The sequence below is a fragment of the Cervus elaphus genome, chromosome 9, assembly GCF_910594005.1.
Source record: "Cervus elaphus chromosome 9, mCerEla1.1, whole genome shotgun sequence".
NCBI lineage: Eukaryota > Metazoa > Chordata > Mammalia > Artiodactyla > Cervidae > Cervus > Cervus elaphus.
The window spans coordinates 14380827-14397706 of NC_057823.1; the positions used below are offsets into that span (position 1 = coordinate 14380827).

Here is a 16880-nt window from a genome sequence, read left to right on the forward strand (position 1 = left end):
GTCTGGGAACTAAGACTCTGGATGCCACACTGTGTGGCCAAACCCCACCCTCCCACCCCACCCCTCAAAAAAAAAAAAAAAAAAAACCAACCCAGAGGGACAGCAAGGACAGGATGCCTAGGTGGGGGGCTAGCAAAGTCAGGGAGATATGCCGAGACATTTTGCCAGTACCCTTGTTTCCTACCAGAAGTTGTGGGCTTCCCTGAGTTGCAGGCTCTCCCGGGGTGGGAAGAATGATTCCAAGGGCCCTGGCCTACACGCCCAACCAGACAGCCTGACTCAACTTTACCCACTGTATGCGTGTGACCCTCCACTGTCCCCCTAGTGACTCAGGCAACCTAAAAGCCCCCTCTCTGGGGACGCTCTGCTGCCCACGTGACTCTTCACAGACATTGCAGAGGCAGGCTGGCGCCTCCCCGGCCCAGGCGGGGGTCCTGGGGGCAGCCCACTAGGGCCTTGGCCCCACAGCACAGTCTCCCCCAGAGGTCCCAGGGTCTGGGGGAGGGGAGTGGGGAACTTTCTCAAAGGGCCTTTGTGGGAGCGGCTGGGACGCTGGGGTGGGGGGGCTGCCGGGGGACCACGCCCTGCGTGACTCACTCCTCATTGCTGGGCAGTGACTCACGCTCAGGCCTCCCTCCTGCCCCCTTGCAGCAGGTGCTGCCAGCGCCAACTTCAGGACTGGGGCTCCAGCAGCCAGGTTCATGCCACCCTACCCTGGGCCTGTGATCCACACTCACTTATTTCCAGGGGCGCCTGCCCTCCCCACCCTACATGGCTCGGACCACGGAGAAAAACTTCCCACGGTCCCTCTGGTCCTTGGCGGGGCGGGGGGCAGACCCCTGGTACTGAGATATGCCAGCTACTGCCTCACTACTGATTGGTGGACTCTCCAAACCACCGGAAAGGTGAGTTGTCCTTGCTACTCTAACAGATGGGAAAACTGAGTCTCGGTAAGAATATGAAGTTTGCTCAAAGATACAAGATCAAACCGAGTCAGAGCACAAAGTGATGCCCGACAGTGTAAATATGTAATGATCCCAGCTGCTTTGTAGCCCAGTAATGGGTTACTGCAGCCTGTAATGTCGCGTCCATTTTACTGATGACCAAGCTGAGGCAAGGAGCGCCTAAGTCACACCCGAGAGTGAAAGGCTGGGCAGAAATTCGAACCGATGTCGGCAGCCGGGGCTTGTTCTGCCACTTCCCAACCAGCCTTGGGCGCCCACTTGGAGGTTGGGGCGCCCCCGCCGCCCGGCCCCTCCAGCCGCCGGGGCCAGCCTGGGCCGGGCCGCCCGCCAGGCTGCCGGGCGCCGCGCCCGCCAGCATCACGCCGCTGTGAGTCACCGCGCGCGCCGGCCCCGCCCCCCGCGCCAACAAACAGCGCGTTGCCCGGCAACCGCCGCTGCTTCCCCGCCGGGTCTGCGCTGAGGACACGGGTTCGAGCCTCCAGCCGGGTGGGAGCTGTGACAGGCTCCGGGACCCGGTGGCTTTACTCAGATTAGGGATTCAGATCAGGTCTACAGTCCTGGTTGACACAGAGATGAGGGCGAAGGAGATGGTGGTTCACTGGCAGCGGGATTAAAGGCAGGCCTGTCTCTGGTTCTCAGGAGGCCGATGCCAGAGCCAGGGGATGGCACTAGGGACTCTCTGTGGGGTGAGACGAACCCTGAGAAGTTAGGTTAGAGCTACTGTCAAGAGGTCGAAGCCATTTTCCTAGAGGGATTTGGGGAGCCGACCTGGGGGTGGAGGTCAGGAGGGCTGTGTTCAGGGCTTCTGACTTTTCACCATCCCCCCACCCTCAGAGTAGGTAACAGTGAGCACGTTCTATGTTCTAAGCTGTGTTCTACACGCGTGCTCAGTCATTCAGTGGTGTCTGACTGTGATTCCATGGACCATAGCCCTCCAGGCTCCTCAGTCCAAGGAATCTTCCAAGCAAGAATACTGGAGTAGGTTGCTATTTCTTCCTCCAGGGTATCTTCCTGACCCAGGGATCAAACTGGTGTCTCTTGCATCTCCTGCATTGGCAGGTAGATTCTTTACCACTATGGACATTACCTAATGTTCACAATAGCCCGGTATTCCCATTTGACACATGGGGAAACTAAGTCACAGAGAGGCACAATCCTTTGCCAGAGGAGGCAGGGCACCAAGCTTGAAACCAGGCAGGGTGACTTGGGTTCCTACGCTCCTCTCAGGGGGGTGCATGCCTCCTCTTGGGGGCAGTCATATCTGTGGGAGTTCCAGCAACAGTGAGTCCACACTGGAGCTTAGATGGGCCAGGTGGGCTCCTTGGGGGCTGTTGATGCAAGGCTGTGCCAGATCCCCTCCCAGGCTTCCAGGCTACTTGAGGGCAGGAGAGAGTCCCCCAAGAGCCAGCATCACTTAACTCTAGGCTCCCAGGACCCATACTAGCCGCCATCCAGCTGCCCACAGGACCCCTAAGGGGGCTGCTTGAGGGGTTTCCTCGGGCCCCAGATCCCATGGAGCAGGGAAAAGAGTAGGTAACAACAATGAGGCCAGGTGGACAGCTACATTCCCCACCCCCAACCCCGGTTACTTTGGCATCATTTAAGAAATGTTTGTTTTCTTGACCATATCATTCAAATGGTTGAGTGGGGAGACAGACGTGTTTCGAGTCCCCGGAGAGTACAAAGTCAGAGGGTCGTGGCAGGAGGTGAGGAAGGCTTCCCGGAGTGGGTGGTGGCCTAGGATCTCAACAAGTTGGCAGTTGACAGGTGGGTGTGAAAGGCAGGTTGGAAAGAAGGTGGGACCCTGACAAGCAAGGTGACAAGGGGGACCACAGAGGAACTTTTCCCAGTGGACGGTAGGAGGGAAATGTGACTGGATTTAATTGGCTGTCTGGAGAATGGATGGAGTAAAGCTGGAAGCAAGGAGACAAGGGAGACCAGACAGTTGGAGAGTTTTCATGCCAGAGATGATGATGGCTTAGAAATACAGTTGCCAGATTTAGCAAATAAAAATACAGGAGAAAAAAAAAATAAAAATACAGGAGACCCAGTTAGATTTGATTTTCAGTTATAGAGCAAGTAAAAAAATATATTTTTTTTGATAGAAATATGGCCCAACTATTGCATGCGACATACTGATATGAAATGATTCAAAGAAAATCTGATTTAATTGGGTGTCCTGTATTTTATCTGGCAAGAGTACTTGAGGGTCTTAGGGGACTCTGGGCATGGGGAAATGATAATATAACAAAGATGGAGCGAATACCCTTTGAAGTAGGTACTACTATCATCCCTGTTCTACAGACAGGTACACCGAGGCCTAGAGGTTTTTTTTTCTCCCTGTATTGTTGGATGGCATCACTGACTCAATGGACATGAGTTTGAGTAAACTCCTGGAGTTGGTGATGGACAGGGAGGCCTGGTGTGCTCAGTTTATGGCGTTGCAAAGAGTCGGACACGACTGAACAACTGGACTGAACTGAACTGAACAAATCTATACTTAATAAGTGCGTGACCCCCCAGCTGGAACCTAAGCGTGTGGCTTACAGTTCTGCGGCCGAATAGAGGTGACCTGTAATGGGGTAGAGGATGGGACTCAGAGGGCAGGGTTTCCTCGGTTTCTTGGTGGCCCAGGTGAGGGCCTTCTTAAGGCAATAGACTCCTCAGCCCTTTTTTGCAGCCTGGGATCTGTGCCACCTCCTTTGCGCCCCTCCTCCCAGGACACCGAGGCAGTGGGAGGGACGGGAGTCGGCCTCAGGGGGGCTCCTCTCCCCCGCTGCGGCTCGGCCCCGGCCTTCTCCAAGCCAGGAGGATCCGCCGTCTGCGCCCGCCGGCAGGGGGAGGGGGAGGGTTATTTTTACCTCCCTCCAGGCAGCCAGGGCGACAGGAAGTGAGCGCGCAGCCCGCCAGATGTGGGGAGCCAGGCAGCTGGGAGCAGCCACAGCTGGACTGGCGGCCGGCTGGGGCGGGGGTGAGGGGGGCAGGGTGCGCAGAGGGCGGAGCGCAGGCCTCAGGTCCCTCCTTTGTTCCCCGCCGCCCCAGCCTCCCTTCTGAGATCCCCCCTGCTCATCTCGGCGGTGGTCTCCCTGTCCATCTGGGCGCCAGTGCCCCGGGTGCTCGTGGGCTCTCGGGACCCGGTCGGGAAGGGGACCCTCCTCCTCGCCCCGGGGACCCCCCCTGGTCCCAGCAGAATGAGGAGTGGGAGGGGAAGACAGCCCCTCGCCGGCCCCGCCTGCCACCGCCATTGTTTACCCGTCTGCTGCCTCCTAGGAAACTTAACCCGCCCGCGGTAATTTTATTTGGGAACTTCGGGCAGTTGCCATAGCAACCCCCCAGTGACGTCAGAGGGGCTGGGGCCCGAAATCCCCGGGAAAAGGGGGGGTAGGATGGGGGGCAGACCCCCAGGAGGGCCCCTCATTAACCCTGCGCCTGCCGGGCCCCAGTCAGAGGGGAGAAGGCGGCATTCTGTGACACCTCTGGGGCACCCCCCATTCTGGCCCGGTGCCAAGTGAGGGTGGCCGGCCAGACCCTGATGTCATCTGGTGCCGGGTAGGTGGTGAATCAGTTCCCGGGTGGGGGCTGGGCTAGGCCTGGGGGGCTATTCCTATCTGACTCACCCCTCCCCTGCCCCAGGAGCTGGCAGGTACCCTAATGGACCCTGCTCTGGGGATTTCAGTCCCCCGCTGGAGGACCCCATAGGTCCCTGGGGCCTCTCTGGCCCTCTGCACTGTAGGTGGATAGACCAGAGCTTTCCTGCCGCTCCCAATGCCAATTTGGGGCGGTTGAATGAAAGGGTTAGTGGCAGTGAACTGGGGCCACTGCATAATGTCCTCCGGATGTGGGCAGTGACTTGGGCCCTAGTGAGGGGGCAGGTGGTGGGATCCCAGCTCAGTCCATAACACAGCCTGTCACCAGGGTGACAGGAGGCAGGGGCCCTGACTGGCAAGGAGGAGCGCAGCGCCAGCCGGGGGCTGGGCTGGGAGGAGCCACCCTAACCACAGTGACGTGGGACTTCCTCGGCAGGGCCTGTTTGATGTCTCTGTGTGCTGCGTTGCCATGGGGCCCGGCTGGCGGCCCTGCATATGAGCCAGGGTGACCTACAGGGCGACTGAGTCCATCAGGGTCCCTTGACCCATCCTCCCCATCCCAGGTCTGAATGGCTACGTAAAGTGGTGTACCTATGTCCTTACGCCTGTCCAGCTTCTACCCTGCCTCAAGCCCTGGGCTGGGACATGATACAGCTCATCTCAGAATCTCCTAACAACCCTGAAAATTACATTTTCAGGTCCATTCCATGAATAAAGAAACTGAAGTTCAGAGAGGTGTGATCACTTGGCCAAAGCTATTCAGCTAGGAATTGGGGAGCAAGAACTGGAAACTCAGTTCTGCCACTCTGCTCCCCTCCCCACTCTACCACACTGGTTCCATGCTGTTTCGCAAATACGCCAGGAACTTCCTGCCTCAGGGCCTTTGTACTGGCTGTTCCCTCTCTACCGAAACTCTCTTCCTCTAGCTGTCTGCGTGGCTTCTCCCCACCTCTTATGATCGTTGTTCAAATGTCACCTCCTCCTCCTCAGGGTAGCCTTTCTTGATCTGCCCCCAACCCCTCACCCCTCATCTCCCTGCATACTAAGTAGTTTCAACTGTGTCGGACTCTTTGAGACCCTATGGACTGTATGTAGCCCACCAGCCTCCTCTCTTCATGGGATTCTCCAGGTAAGAATACTGGAATGGGTTGCCATTTTCTCCTCCAGGGGATCTTTGCAACCCACAGATCCAACCCGAGTCTCTTATATCTCCTGCATTGGCAGGCAGGTTCTTTACTACTAGTGCACCTGGGAAGTCCCCTGCCTTCATCTTCTTAGCCCCCTTCTAGTCTCCGCTATTATGTACCACCCAACACATTATATATCTTTATACCTGTCTGTTTGCTGCCTGTATTTCCCCCATTGATGTGGACTCCATGAGGGCAGGGGTTTTTTTTGGCTTGTTCTCTGCTGTGTCCCCAGTGCCCAGAACAGCACCTGGCACCCAGCAGGCACTCAATGAATGTTTGAAGAATGAACAAATGGGTGTGTGTGTGCGCCCTGTGCCACTTGACCGCTTGGCCTGGTCTCACCCTGGCCCTGTCCTCTCACCCGTCCCCGTCATTACAAAGAATCAGTTGGCCGGTTTGGAGAGCTCTGATCCCTCTTGGCTGCTGTCCCTGGGTAAATTGGCCAGCTTAGGACCAGGGTGGAGGGGGTTGGTGGGGGCAAATGTTCAGAATCCAGATGGAGGGCTGAGGACACTGGGAGGACCCTCCCAAGTTTGGGCTGAGGGATGTTGAGCTGCTGTGGTCCAAGCCACGTGCAGACTAACGGCAGAAGGTGCAGTTGGCATAGTTATCCCTGGAGGCCAGCCTGGAGGAGGCATTTCCCCTACATGTATGCCTGATTGGACTAATAAGAATAGGAGGATGGTTCTCGATGGAGATCTTGTCCCAGCGTATAAAGGGAGTGTTCTGGAGAGGTGGTGTGGAGGAAGTGCCCTATCATAATTCCATCACTTTATACTTCTGGAATGGGTTGTGTGTGTGTCTGCGCAAGCACGCATGTGCACGAATGTGTCCACAGTAAGACCCTGGACCCTGGGAACTCCATTCCCCTGTCTGTAGCTGCTCAGGAGGTCCTGTGGTGAGTGCCCCACCCCCTCAGGGCCCCGCCCTGAGTCGGGGAATTCTGTGCCACCCCAAATCTTCCCCTGGGGCCCCACAGGCGGCTCTGCCCCCTCCTGCCCCAACCTGCCAGATCCTGCAGCCTGGGCCAGCCTGCCCCTTGGGCCCCACAGAGAAGAAAGACCCGGGAGCCCCCAGGGCTGGGCCCCATGGGATAGTAGCTAGGTGTGGCTTCTGCCCCTCTCTCCCCAATCCCACCGAGATCCAAAGTGGGGAACCTGTTGAGCTGAACTGCGGAAATGAGGGAGCCTGGAAGAATTCTGGGGGTGTGAGGTGACCCAGAGGCATTCAACCAACCCCTCCAGTCTTCTGCCTGGGCCCTCCCGCCGAGTAACCCCCTATCCCAGCTTTAGTCTTGTTGCCCAGGAGGTGGGTTATGAAGAATCTGACACACGCCCCCGCCTCTGGCCCCAATTATATGACTTCGGAAATATTGGAGGTGGGTGGGAGGAAACCTATCTCCCAAAGCAATACCCACACAGGTCTGAGAAGGGTCCTCAGGCCATAGAACCTTGCTGCGGCATCATGGTGCTGGTGGTGGTGGTCTGCGGGCCACTGGCTCCCATCCCATCTTGGAGAGGGCAAAGTGGCATCCGGGCCTGCCCAAGGAGGCTGGCTTGGCGGCACAGGGCACCCCGCCCCTCCTTCGCTGAGTTTTGTTCCCGGCCCCCCACCTGGGCACGGGGCCAGGCCCCAAGGCAGGGCCCCGTCCTGGTGAACAATGCCTCGGTGTTCCTCCTCCCGGTTGAGGGGAGGTCCTCGGAGGATGAGGTGGGACAGACAGGCTCGCAGGGAAGGCGGGAGGGATGCAGGGAGGGGCTCTCTCCCAGAGATACTCCAGGAGCTGGGAGTTTCCCAGAGGCCCTGGGTAGATGGGGGGTGGGGATGCCGGGAAGCGTGGCGGGGGGGGGCGGGGGGGGAGGACCTAGGCCAGGGACCACCTGGACTGGGGTCAGCAAGTCTTCAATGGCAGCAGGAGAGGGTTGGGTGGGATAAAAGGAGGGACTTCCTGAGGCTAAAGAACGCACTGTGTAAATGCATAGAGTGGGGATTCGTAATTGGCCGGACCCCAGAATTCCCCGGACCCATGCCCCCCAGGGAAGGGAGGGGTCTGCAGTGGCAGTGTGGCACTGTGCCCCCACCATCTACCCTCTCCTTGTCCACGGCCTCCTGGGTTTCTCTCCCTGCGCAGGGGAGCAGAACTTCGGCCAAGAGGGGTTTCGGGTGCGATATGGATTAGGAACCCCCCCCCCCCCCCCCCCCCCCGCCAATCCCAGCAGGAAGGGCGTTCGCTGAAGAACTGGGGCTGGATCCCCGAGCCCAGGACGCAGAGGGAGAAGTTGAGCTAAGACTTAGGCTCAGAAAGACTTGGGACAAGGCAGGGAAAAGTTAGGGCTGAGTTGGGGACGGGACCGAGTTGGGGGACCGGAGAGAGAAAGTGGGGGCGGACCGGCTCCGGGGGCACATGACGGCGGCGCCCGCCCCGTCCCGCGCCCGCCCCCGCCCCCTGCCCGGCCCGGGAGGGGAGGAGACGAGGAGGTTTTAAAAGCGATTCGGCCCCGCGGCGGGCCGGCCAGTGAGTGGGATGGAGCGCGGCCGGCGACCGCCCCCGGCCCCTCTCGGGCCCGCCGCCCGCCCGCCCGGCCGGGTGTCGGCCGGCCGGGCCGGGGCGGCGGCCGGAGCCCCGAGTGCCGGCTCCCCTCCCCCGCGGGTGAGTCGGGGAAGCAACCGGGAGGGAGACTGCGGCGCCGTGGTGGCGGCGATAACTTTTCCGCGCTGTACTCGTGGGCGGAGTGGGGGGTGCGCCTGGCAGGTCCCCCAGCCCTGGGCGAGGGGGAGGGCGCCGCCCCGCGCCCCGCCGCCGGTGGCTGGGGGGACGGCGGGGCCGGTCTGATGGTGGCGGCCGCGGAGTCAGTCCCGGGGCGCCCCCTTTGGAGCGGGGGAAGGGCGGCCCACCTCTACTCCGTCCCCAAGGGCCCAAGGCGACCCCCCAGCCACTCCCCCGACCCTGGAGATTCGTGAGAGCGTGCTGGGGAGGGCGGGTCCCAACGCGAATCGGGGCAGGTCAAGGTGGGTCGGAGTTGGGCGCTGGGTGGGAGGATATGTGCCCCCCTCGGGGTGGAGGGAATGGACATGGTGTCTCGGCCCCGGGATTGGGAAGGTAGGTGCCTGTCTGGGCTGTGTGAGTGGGGGTCTCCCAGAGTTCTGTGGATGCGGGTGGAGGACAGTGCTTCAAGTTCTTGACATGTCAGCCAGTGTGGGGGTGGGGAGGCCCTCCAGAGGAGAGAAGTGGGGACCCAGTAGTCCAGCCTGGGTTTAAAAGAGGACTAGGGGCACCCCTCTCCTCCCTTCTCACTCCTTCTGGCCCAACTAAGAAGGCTCATTCATAGAAAGGGGGCCCACATCTGGGAGTTTCCTGGAGGGCTGACTCCTCGGCCCTGTGTAGCTTGGGGTTCCTGTGCCCTTGGGGTGCAAGAAGAGGGTGAAAGGGCTCAGACTGAACCCGGACCCCTTCATCCTAGCGCCAGACTGACCTCTGACCCCAGTGCTGGGCTCCACTGCTACCAAAGCCCCTCAGCCCTACACTGCCTGTCTGGTGCAAGCCAGCCAGGCCCAGACCCAGTGGCTTCCTGAATGTCTTGGAGGTGCGGTTGGCTCTGTGTCACCTATCCTTTCTGCCCCAGCTCCAACCAACTGCCTGCTCCTGATGGGTGGTCTTCGAGGGGGAAGCTGGGACCCTTGGCATAAGGGTGTCCTCTGGCAGCCCTGCCGATGCCAGCCCGAGCCGGAGGGCAGTCCCCAACAGGTGCCCGAGCTTAGAGGCGAGGTGATGGAGGGCACACCCTGTCCGCTCACCCACGCACCGCGCCTGGGCCAGCCCATGCGCATGTGTTCACATGCCGCTGTCCTGGGAAGGCACGGGCCCTAGGGCTCCGTGCCAGCTGTCTTCTAGCGCCCCAGGGGCACCCACTGCCCTCTGTCCTTGCAGGATGTCCTCTGGGAGCTCCCTCAAGACCCCAGTGGGCGAGCCTTGTCTGTGGGTCTGGAGGGGGCCCCCGAAATAGCTGCTGGCCTGGCTCTGGGCTGGCACGCGGAGCACATGCGTGACAGGGCGTGTCCAGGGGGGTCGGGCCTGCCTGTGCCGGCCCGGCCTCTGAGTCTCCGCAGACCCTTGCTCAGTGGAAAGAAACAACAGGGACGGATGCTCCAAGGGTCCTCTGCGGGACCCCACCCCACCAACCTCTACCTGTTGCAAGTGAAGGCCAGATGTGTGCGGGCCGCAGCTGTGGGGCAGACCCCTGTCCCCCTGGAAGTCCGAGGGACACTGGCCCAAAGGGTACAGTGGACCTGCTCACCGAGGGCCTAGGTGATTCTTTGATATACCGTAAGATTCTTCAGCGTTTGCCCTTTACCTTGGGAGGCTGGGTGGGGGTCAGTTCGAAGCGAAGGACGCCGCCAGGAACCCTGGGCGGTCTGGAGAAAATTCCTTCCGGCCCCTCACTGGGCTGGCTGGCCAGCCCTTTCCCACTCTGCGTGCACTTGAAGCCAGGATCAGGCCTTGGCTTTTCTTTAGACTTCTCGCATGACCTTGGGCCTGGCTCTGAACCCTCTGGGCCTCAGCTTTTCCATCTGTATATGGGAAGCATTGGGAAAGCGAGCGGAGAGATGTGTCCGCTTCCCCTCCCTGTCCAAGGCCCTCGCCTTCAGATCCCTTTTGGGGGCGGCCCTCTGACCACCTTCCCTCTTGCCATCGGGTGTCCTGGGTGATCATGGAGGTGTGTCTGGGGAAGGCTGGTCCCCTGGGAAGGACGTACTCGGAAGCCAGTGGGTGTGGGCGTGTGAGAATCCTTGGGCAGAGAAGGACGCCGCCATGCTGGGCACGGCTGAGTCATGCTCTAGCGGCGCCTTGCCCCCGGGTGCTGGAACTGGCGCCACCCTGGGTGTGGTCACCAAGCTGTGGCCCTGGGCAGAGCAGGCCTGGGTGGTCTGGGCTGGGGTCCTGGGTTGGGCCAGGGAACCGACTTGGGCGATGCTAAGCCCCTCAGCCTCCTGTCCTTGGTCTGGTGTCAGCGTCCACGACCGTGGTCACCCACACCTTGGGAATGACTTGGGGAGCCCAGGAACCTAAAGCTTTGGGCCTGGGAATTGTCGGGGTGCCGTAGGAGGGGGATCGGGCCTGGAAGCCAGCGACTACCCTCGAGGCCAGCGCCCCCAAAAATGCAGGCCAGATGGCCGGGACAGGGACCTGTTTGGGGATCAGGCAGAGGTGAACACGGTGCTAGCATGTACCCCTCAGTGAAGGGCTCACCGTGTGGACGTTAGGGGTCCCCTGGGAATTCTGTGATCAGTCTGAGGGTCATCAGAGTTGAAGGCAGGGGGTTGGAGCGTGGCGTGGCTGGGCACCATGGGGGCTGAGATGTGACTTGCACGGTTCCCCTATTTATAACAAGTGATTCACTCCTCACTTACTCACCCCTTCCTGAGCCTGCCCCCCTCCCCTCAGCCCTGGGTGGGCAGTGGGGGCCCACCCACTTGCCAGTGTCCTGCCTTCCTTCAGCTGGGTGCCGACCTCCGAGGGCTGCCCCGTCGGTTGGGCTGGTGGTGATGGTGGCCTCCTTGGAATGGGGGTGATGGGTGCGGGGCAGGGGGGGTGGCCCTGGTGGTCAGGCGGCACTTGGCTGGAAGGCCCAGGTTAGCGGCTGGCTCAGGGCCTGGCCCAGGGAGCCTCTGCGGAGAGTCTGGGCCCATTAGGCAAAGCGTTAGTGACAGGCTGGGAGGGCGGGGCCAGCGGCCCTTGGTATTTTCCGATCCCAGCTGCTCTGAGAGGGTGGAAAGTATTTGGGGACCAGGCTTGGGGGCGGCGGCGGCGGCGGTGGTGGCGCCCCCGGCGGAAGCTGCCCCTGATTCATTCTTGGAGCATGGGGTTTCGGGGGGGGGGGTAGGCTTACGGAGTATGTCTCTCAAGTCCACGCCCTGTCTGCAGAGCGGACTTAGACACCCATCCATCCATCCATCCATGGTGTGACCTGGGGCCTGCCCTACTCCCCTGGCCCAAGGGCCCTCCGCCTGCGCCACCCCCCCCCACCAAAACGCCTCCAGCTGCCAGGAGCTTGGCCCTCCCTGGACACCGTCTCCCCTGAGCCTGGGGGGCACACCTATGGTAATGGGGGGGTCATCCTGCTCCTGGGCACCTGCTTGGTAGTGCCCCCTGCACTGAAGACCCAGGCCTTGTGTGCCTGCGGGGATTGGGGAGTGGCCTTGGCCCCGACCCGGGGCTCTGTGCAGGGGAAACCCCACAGGAAACGGGCCTGGCCAAATGGCCGCCCTTCCCGTTTCGTCCCTGGGACACGAATGTGCTGTCTCACTTCCGGAGGCGGCCCAGGGAGGCCGGCCGCCCTGCGGGGCCTCGTCTGCTCCCGGTTGGTGCCCCTAGACCTTGAAGAGTCAGGGCTGGGCTGGGGCCCCGCCGTAAAGCGGGTGGCCGGCGTATGTGGTGTGTGTATGGCGGGGTCGGCGCAGAGCAGGGCACCGCCCTCCACCTGTCTCCCGGGGGTGGCCACCCCCGTCCTCTCTGGGCGCCGAGGTCCTACCCGTGTGCAGTGTCCTGAATGCCATCCTCCTTCCTGTTCTGCCTGGGGAATGATAGCCTAGCCCCGTCCCAGTTACACACAGCGCTCATGAGTTCCTCACCACAGCATTGCCCCTGCTTTGCCGATGGGGAAAACGGAGGCCCAGAGAGGTTGACTTCCCTGCCCCGTGTTGCCCAGCTGGTGCGCTGCAGAGCCAGGGTTCAAATGCAGCTGGACTGGCTCCAGAGTTCGGGGCTCCTAGCCATAGGGCTCTCATCCTCCGAGAGGTCTCTATTTACTGAACACAGGGCTGGCGTCACCGGTGGGTGACCTGTGCGGTTCACAGGGTGTTTCCCCACTGAGAAGGACCTGGCACTTGGTTTGATACTCTGCTGTCATCTTGAAATTCTTATTTTGTGAACAGGGGCCCTGGAGTATTCTTTTTTTTTTTCCCCACCCGATTATTCATTTTGCACTGAGTCCCATAAATTCTGTAGGGAGTCCTGGTGCTGGGTAGTTGCTACATACTGTTGGTGAAACCTCACCGTGTTACCCGGTAGAGGCTCTTGGCTCCACTGTACAGATGGGGAGACTGAGGCTTGGATGGTATTTAGGAAACCGTGGAGCCGGGATCTGCACCTGGAGCCTGGGTCTGGTGCTCTGGGTGGGTGCGTGCCTGCGGGGAGAGTGGAGCGCCCGCTGTCGGCATCCGCTCTGGTGGGGCGCGGGCTGAGGCCTGGCCGCTGAGGAGACGGGGCCATGGGGGGAGGCCCTAGTGGCTTCCTCCTGCCCTTCAGGCTTCTAGGAAGTGGCGCCAGCTGGGGTGAGATCACTTCCTCAGCCGCCTGCCCGCCACCCCCTCAGCTTCCTCTCTCCATGGCCCCGTTTAGCCTGCCCAGGGCTCCGTGTTGCGGGCGGGGCGGGGGCAGGGGCTCGGCCAAGGAAAGGAGTGGGGGCTGGCTCTGGGAGTTTCTACAGCCTCCTTGGCCGAAAGTGACCCTCTGGGTATCTCTCCCTCTCTGAGTCTGGGAAGCATGGCTGGGGGTGTCCAGCCTGGTGGTATCTTTAGCTGCTGTTGCACATGGGAAAGGGTTTCCCAGGTGGCGCTAGTGGTGAAGAACCCGCCTGCCAATGCAGGAGACAAGAGAATGAGGGTTCGATCCCTGGGTCGGAAAGATCCCCTGGAGGAGGGCATGGCAACCCACTCCAGTATTCTTGCCTGGAGAATCCAATGGACAGGGGAGCCTGACGGGCTGCAGTCCATGGGTCGCAAGAGTCAGACGCGACTGAAGCGACAGCACGCACGCACATGGGGAAAACGGCTTCTCTGCGAGACCTCAAAGGATGGCAGCAAGGGCGGGACGTGGAGGGCAGGGGTCCTCAAATCTCACGACCTCCTTTCGTCTCTCCTAGGTGCCAGCTGCTGGCCCTGCCCGGCGCCCTGCCCCTCAACCCTGGTGCCATGGCCGGCTGGGGTTCCTGGGGATGGGATTTGCTGCCTGTCACAAATCACATTGCCAGGGATTTCCAACCGACCCTGAGCCCTGCCTCCGGGGCCACCACTGTCACCGCCACCGCTGAGGACGCTGACCCTGGGGATGGGGATGGGGTGGCAGAGAAGCCCCACTGCTTGCATCTGGCCTGGGGAGCAGGGCTTAGCTGCTTGTGAGCAGGTCCACATCAAGTCGTGTTCACAGTGGCTAAGTTCCGCCCCCCCAGGGCCCTGCCGCCTCCTCTGGCCCTGCCACCTCTCCCCCTCTGCTGCCTGGCCAACCTCGGGCCTTCCCTGGGCTCTGCCTCCCGTGCCTACTGAGCTGAAACACAGTTGATTTGTGCACACTGGCTCAGTTCAGCAGGAACAGGAGTCCAGCCCCCTTGGAGTCTGCTATGGCCCCTTCCCTCCTTGGGTGGGCCAGTCGCTGCCTGGGGGAAGAAATGAGGACCCTGCTGGCCTGGGACCTGGGTCCGGAGGAGGAACCTGGGGATGGGTGGGGCCTGGGATGGGGTGGGTGAACCCAGCTGTCTGCTGCAGCCCCCTCCTCCAATTTCTGCACTCGGGGACTGGCCCCCGCCCCCAGTCCCAACTCAAGACTGGGCTGTGCTCCCAGGGAGAATGAGCAGACAGGCGGGTGGCTGGCTGGCTGGCCCTTCCATGAAGAAAGGAAGCCAGATGTGTCCTTGCCTGGCCGACCCTCGGCCCCTCCTCATCCAAACCTGGTGGGGGCCTGGCTGGTCTGCATCTTGCCAGCAGCCAGTTACCCAAGAGGAAGCTGCCTTGGGCCCCCCAGACCGTTAAATGCCAACTCCGGGCTTCCGGAACCAGGCTGGCCTGACCTGAACCTGCCTGGCCCCTTCTCTCTGGGCCCTGTGGCTTCCGAACTTGGGGGGAGGGGCCATGGCACCCTCCTGGCACATGGGGTGGTGAATGAGGTCCCTGTAGGCCCAGAGGACACAAGCAGGCCTGCTCAGTCCTTGGGTGGGTCCAGGGCATGGAAGAGTTAAGACTGTATCCATCATCAGATGGAATAGGGCTCTTCTAGGGGTGAAACTAGGGATGTAGAGTGAAGCCCCCCAAGCTGTCAAGAGTTGGCTCAGTGTACCCCTCCTCCATCGGAGCAGGGGCAGACAGCAGCTTGGGGAGGTCTCTGCTGTGTCTTGAGCCTGCTGTCCAGTTAAATAAAAGCTGCCCCCTGCCTTATTCCTGGTCTGGTGGTTTGTGATGTATTCTAGTGTGCAACTCTGGAGTCCTGGCTTTTTATCTGGGGAGGGTTGATGGGTCTGAATTTATTGTTCTGGCCTCCTGACCTCACAGGATCCCCAGCCCTGCCCTGCCCACTCTGGAGAAGATGACAATTTAGTCATTTGGGGTGGAAAGGGTGCCCTTGTCATGGAAAGGTGAACTTGAGGAGTGTCCTGGGGTTCAGGGGTGGGCTGGAGGGACAGACATTCAGGGTTGGTGTGGTGACAAGACATGGAACCTAGATGGGATGTGATGAGGAATGCCCCGTGTCCAGGGGTGAGATGGAAGGGAATGGGACCCAATCTAAGCTGGTGTTTGAGGGTGACCCGGAAGTAAACACTGGACATTTGAAGATAACTGGTACTTGATGGTGTTGATCTAATGATATTTAGGGGTGACTTAAGACATAAGGGACAACTTGGAATGGGGGTAAGATTTGAGGTGTCTGGTATCTGAGAACGATGGTGGGTAAATTGTGTATGTGGGCCCAAGGGGGACGTTTGGCTGTGACTGGGACCTGAATGGTACCCTAGGTCTGTGGGGACATCTGCAGATGACTTGGAGAGCCGAGGGGCACAGTAAGAGGTGCCTCAAATCAGAGGACATTTGAAGGCAGCCGGGAACCCCCAAGGGTCAAAGCTGACACACAGCCCTCAGGACTGCCGCCTCTACCCTGCCAGGCCTCCAGGCGGCGCCAAGGGGCTAGTGGGTCCGCTGGGGTCTCCCCTCACATACCTGCGGGAATGTGTGAGGCGGGGCAGAAGGTGGGGTCGCCTCCAACTGGTTCCCTCCAGCGCAGGGCGGTGCCAAGAGCCAATCGCCTTGCCCAGCGCCAGGGAAGGCCCGCCCACGCCTGCGCGCAGGCCCTTGGAGTCCTCTAGCTGCTGGCCCCGCCCAGCCTCGCTCTGAACCCCGCCCCTCCGGGAAGCCTCTGTCCTCGCCTGCCCCAGCCCTGACGCTGACCCAGTCAGCCAGCCCCTCAGTCCGTCAGTCTCTAAAGGCAGGAAACCAGTAAAGGCAACTAAAGGCCTTCCCGCCACCCCCCAGGTCCCTCATCCGCGGGGTAGGAGCCCAGACACGCCCTAGGCGCGCCCGGCATTGACCATGCCCACGTCATCTCGGCAAGAACCTCACCCATCAAGGCCTAGTCTAAACCGCGTTCCCACTTGTGAGGGCTGTGTCTTCCCCACCCAGCTGCACCCAGCACCTGACAGGCACCCTCCCACCCCTGCCACGTGTTTAGAAGCTTGCAAATCACCCCGATAGCGAGGCTTCCCAGGTGGTAAAGAATCCACCTGCCAATACAGGAGACGCAGGAGACTTGGGTTCGATCCTGCTTGAGGAAAGTCATCTAGAGCAAGAATTGGCAACCCACTCCAGTATTCTTGCCAGGAAATCCCATGGACAGAGTAGCCCTGACGGCTACAGTCCATGGGGTCGCAAGAGTCAGACAGGACTGAGCAACTGAGAACGCACACAGGGAACCTCAATAGCGAGTGTCTGGAGCCAGGGCACACCCTAGTGGCCATTCCCAGCACTGCATGGACCAAGCAGCTTGGGGTGAGCAATCAGCGTCCCCAGCCCAGCAAGGTACTAATTCTAGAGCTGTCACTTTCTAAAATTCCATGCCTTTTCCTTAAACTTTGGCGCCTCCGCTTTCTCCTCAGACAGGTGTAACAGATGACAGGTGTAAAGCACAGATATAAATACCAGGCTTGCTCACAGTGAGCTCTCCATTCCTGTCTACTATCATCCATACTCTTACACTGGATGCAACCAGCAGTGGCTCCCACTGCACCCGTCGCTTCAAGCTATTCCCAGAGAAGAGGCTGGAGATTTTCCACAGGGGGAGAAGAGGGCCCTGGCAGGGGCCGCACTGGGGGAGGAGA

General features: G+C 60.6%; 1 long non-coding RNA gene across 2 annotated transcripts; it reads left to right on the plus strand.

Annotated features, from left to right (window-relative positions):
• The first annotated feature begins 8336 nt into the window (after positions 1–8336).
• Positions 8337–14949, plus strand: LOC122699394. 2 transcript variants are annotated; one of them, XR_006342607.1, is made up of 2 exons: positions 8337–8392; positions 13665–14949. It is a non-coding gene; the product is annotated as an uncharacterized LOC122699394 (long non-coding RNA). The 2 variants fall into 2 exon arrangements; XR_006342606.1 differs by lacking the exon at positions 8337–8392 and adding an exon at positions 8406–10066.
• The last annotated feature ends 1931 nt before the right edge of the window (positions 14950–16880 follow it).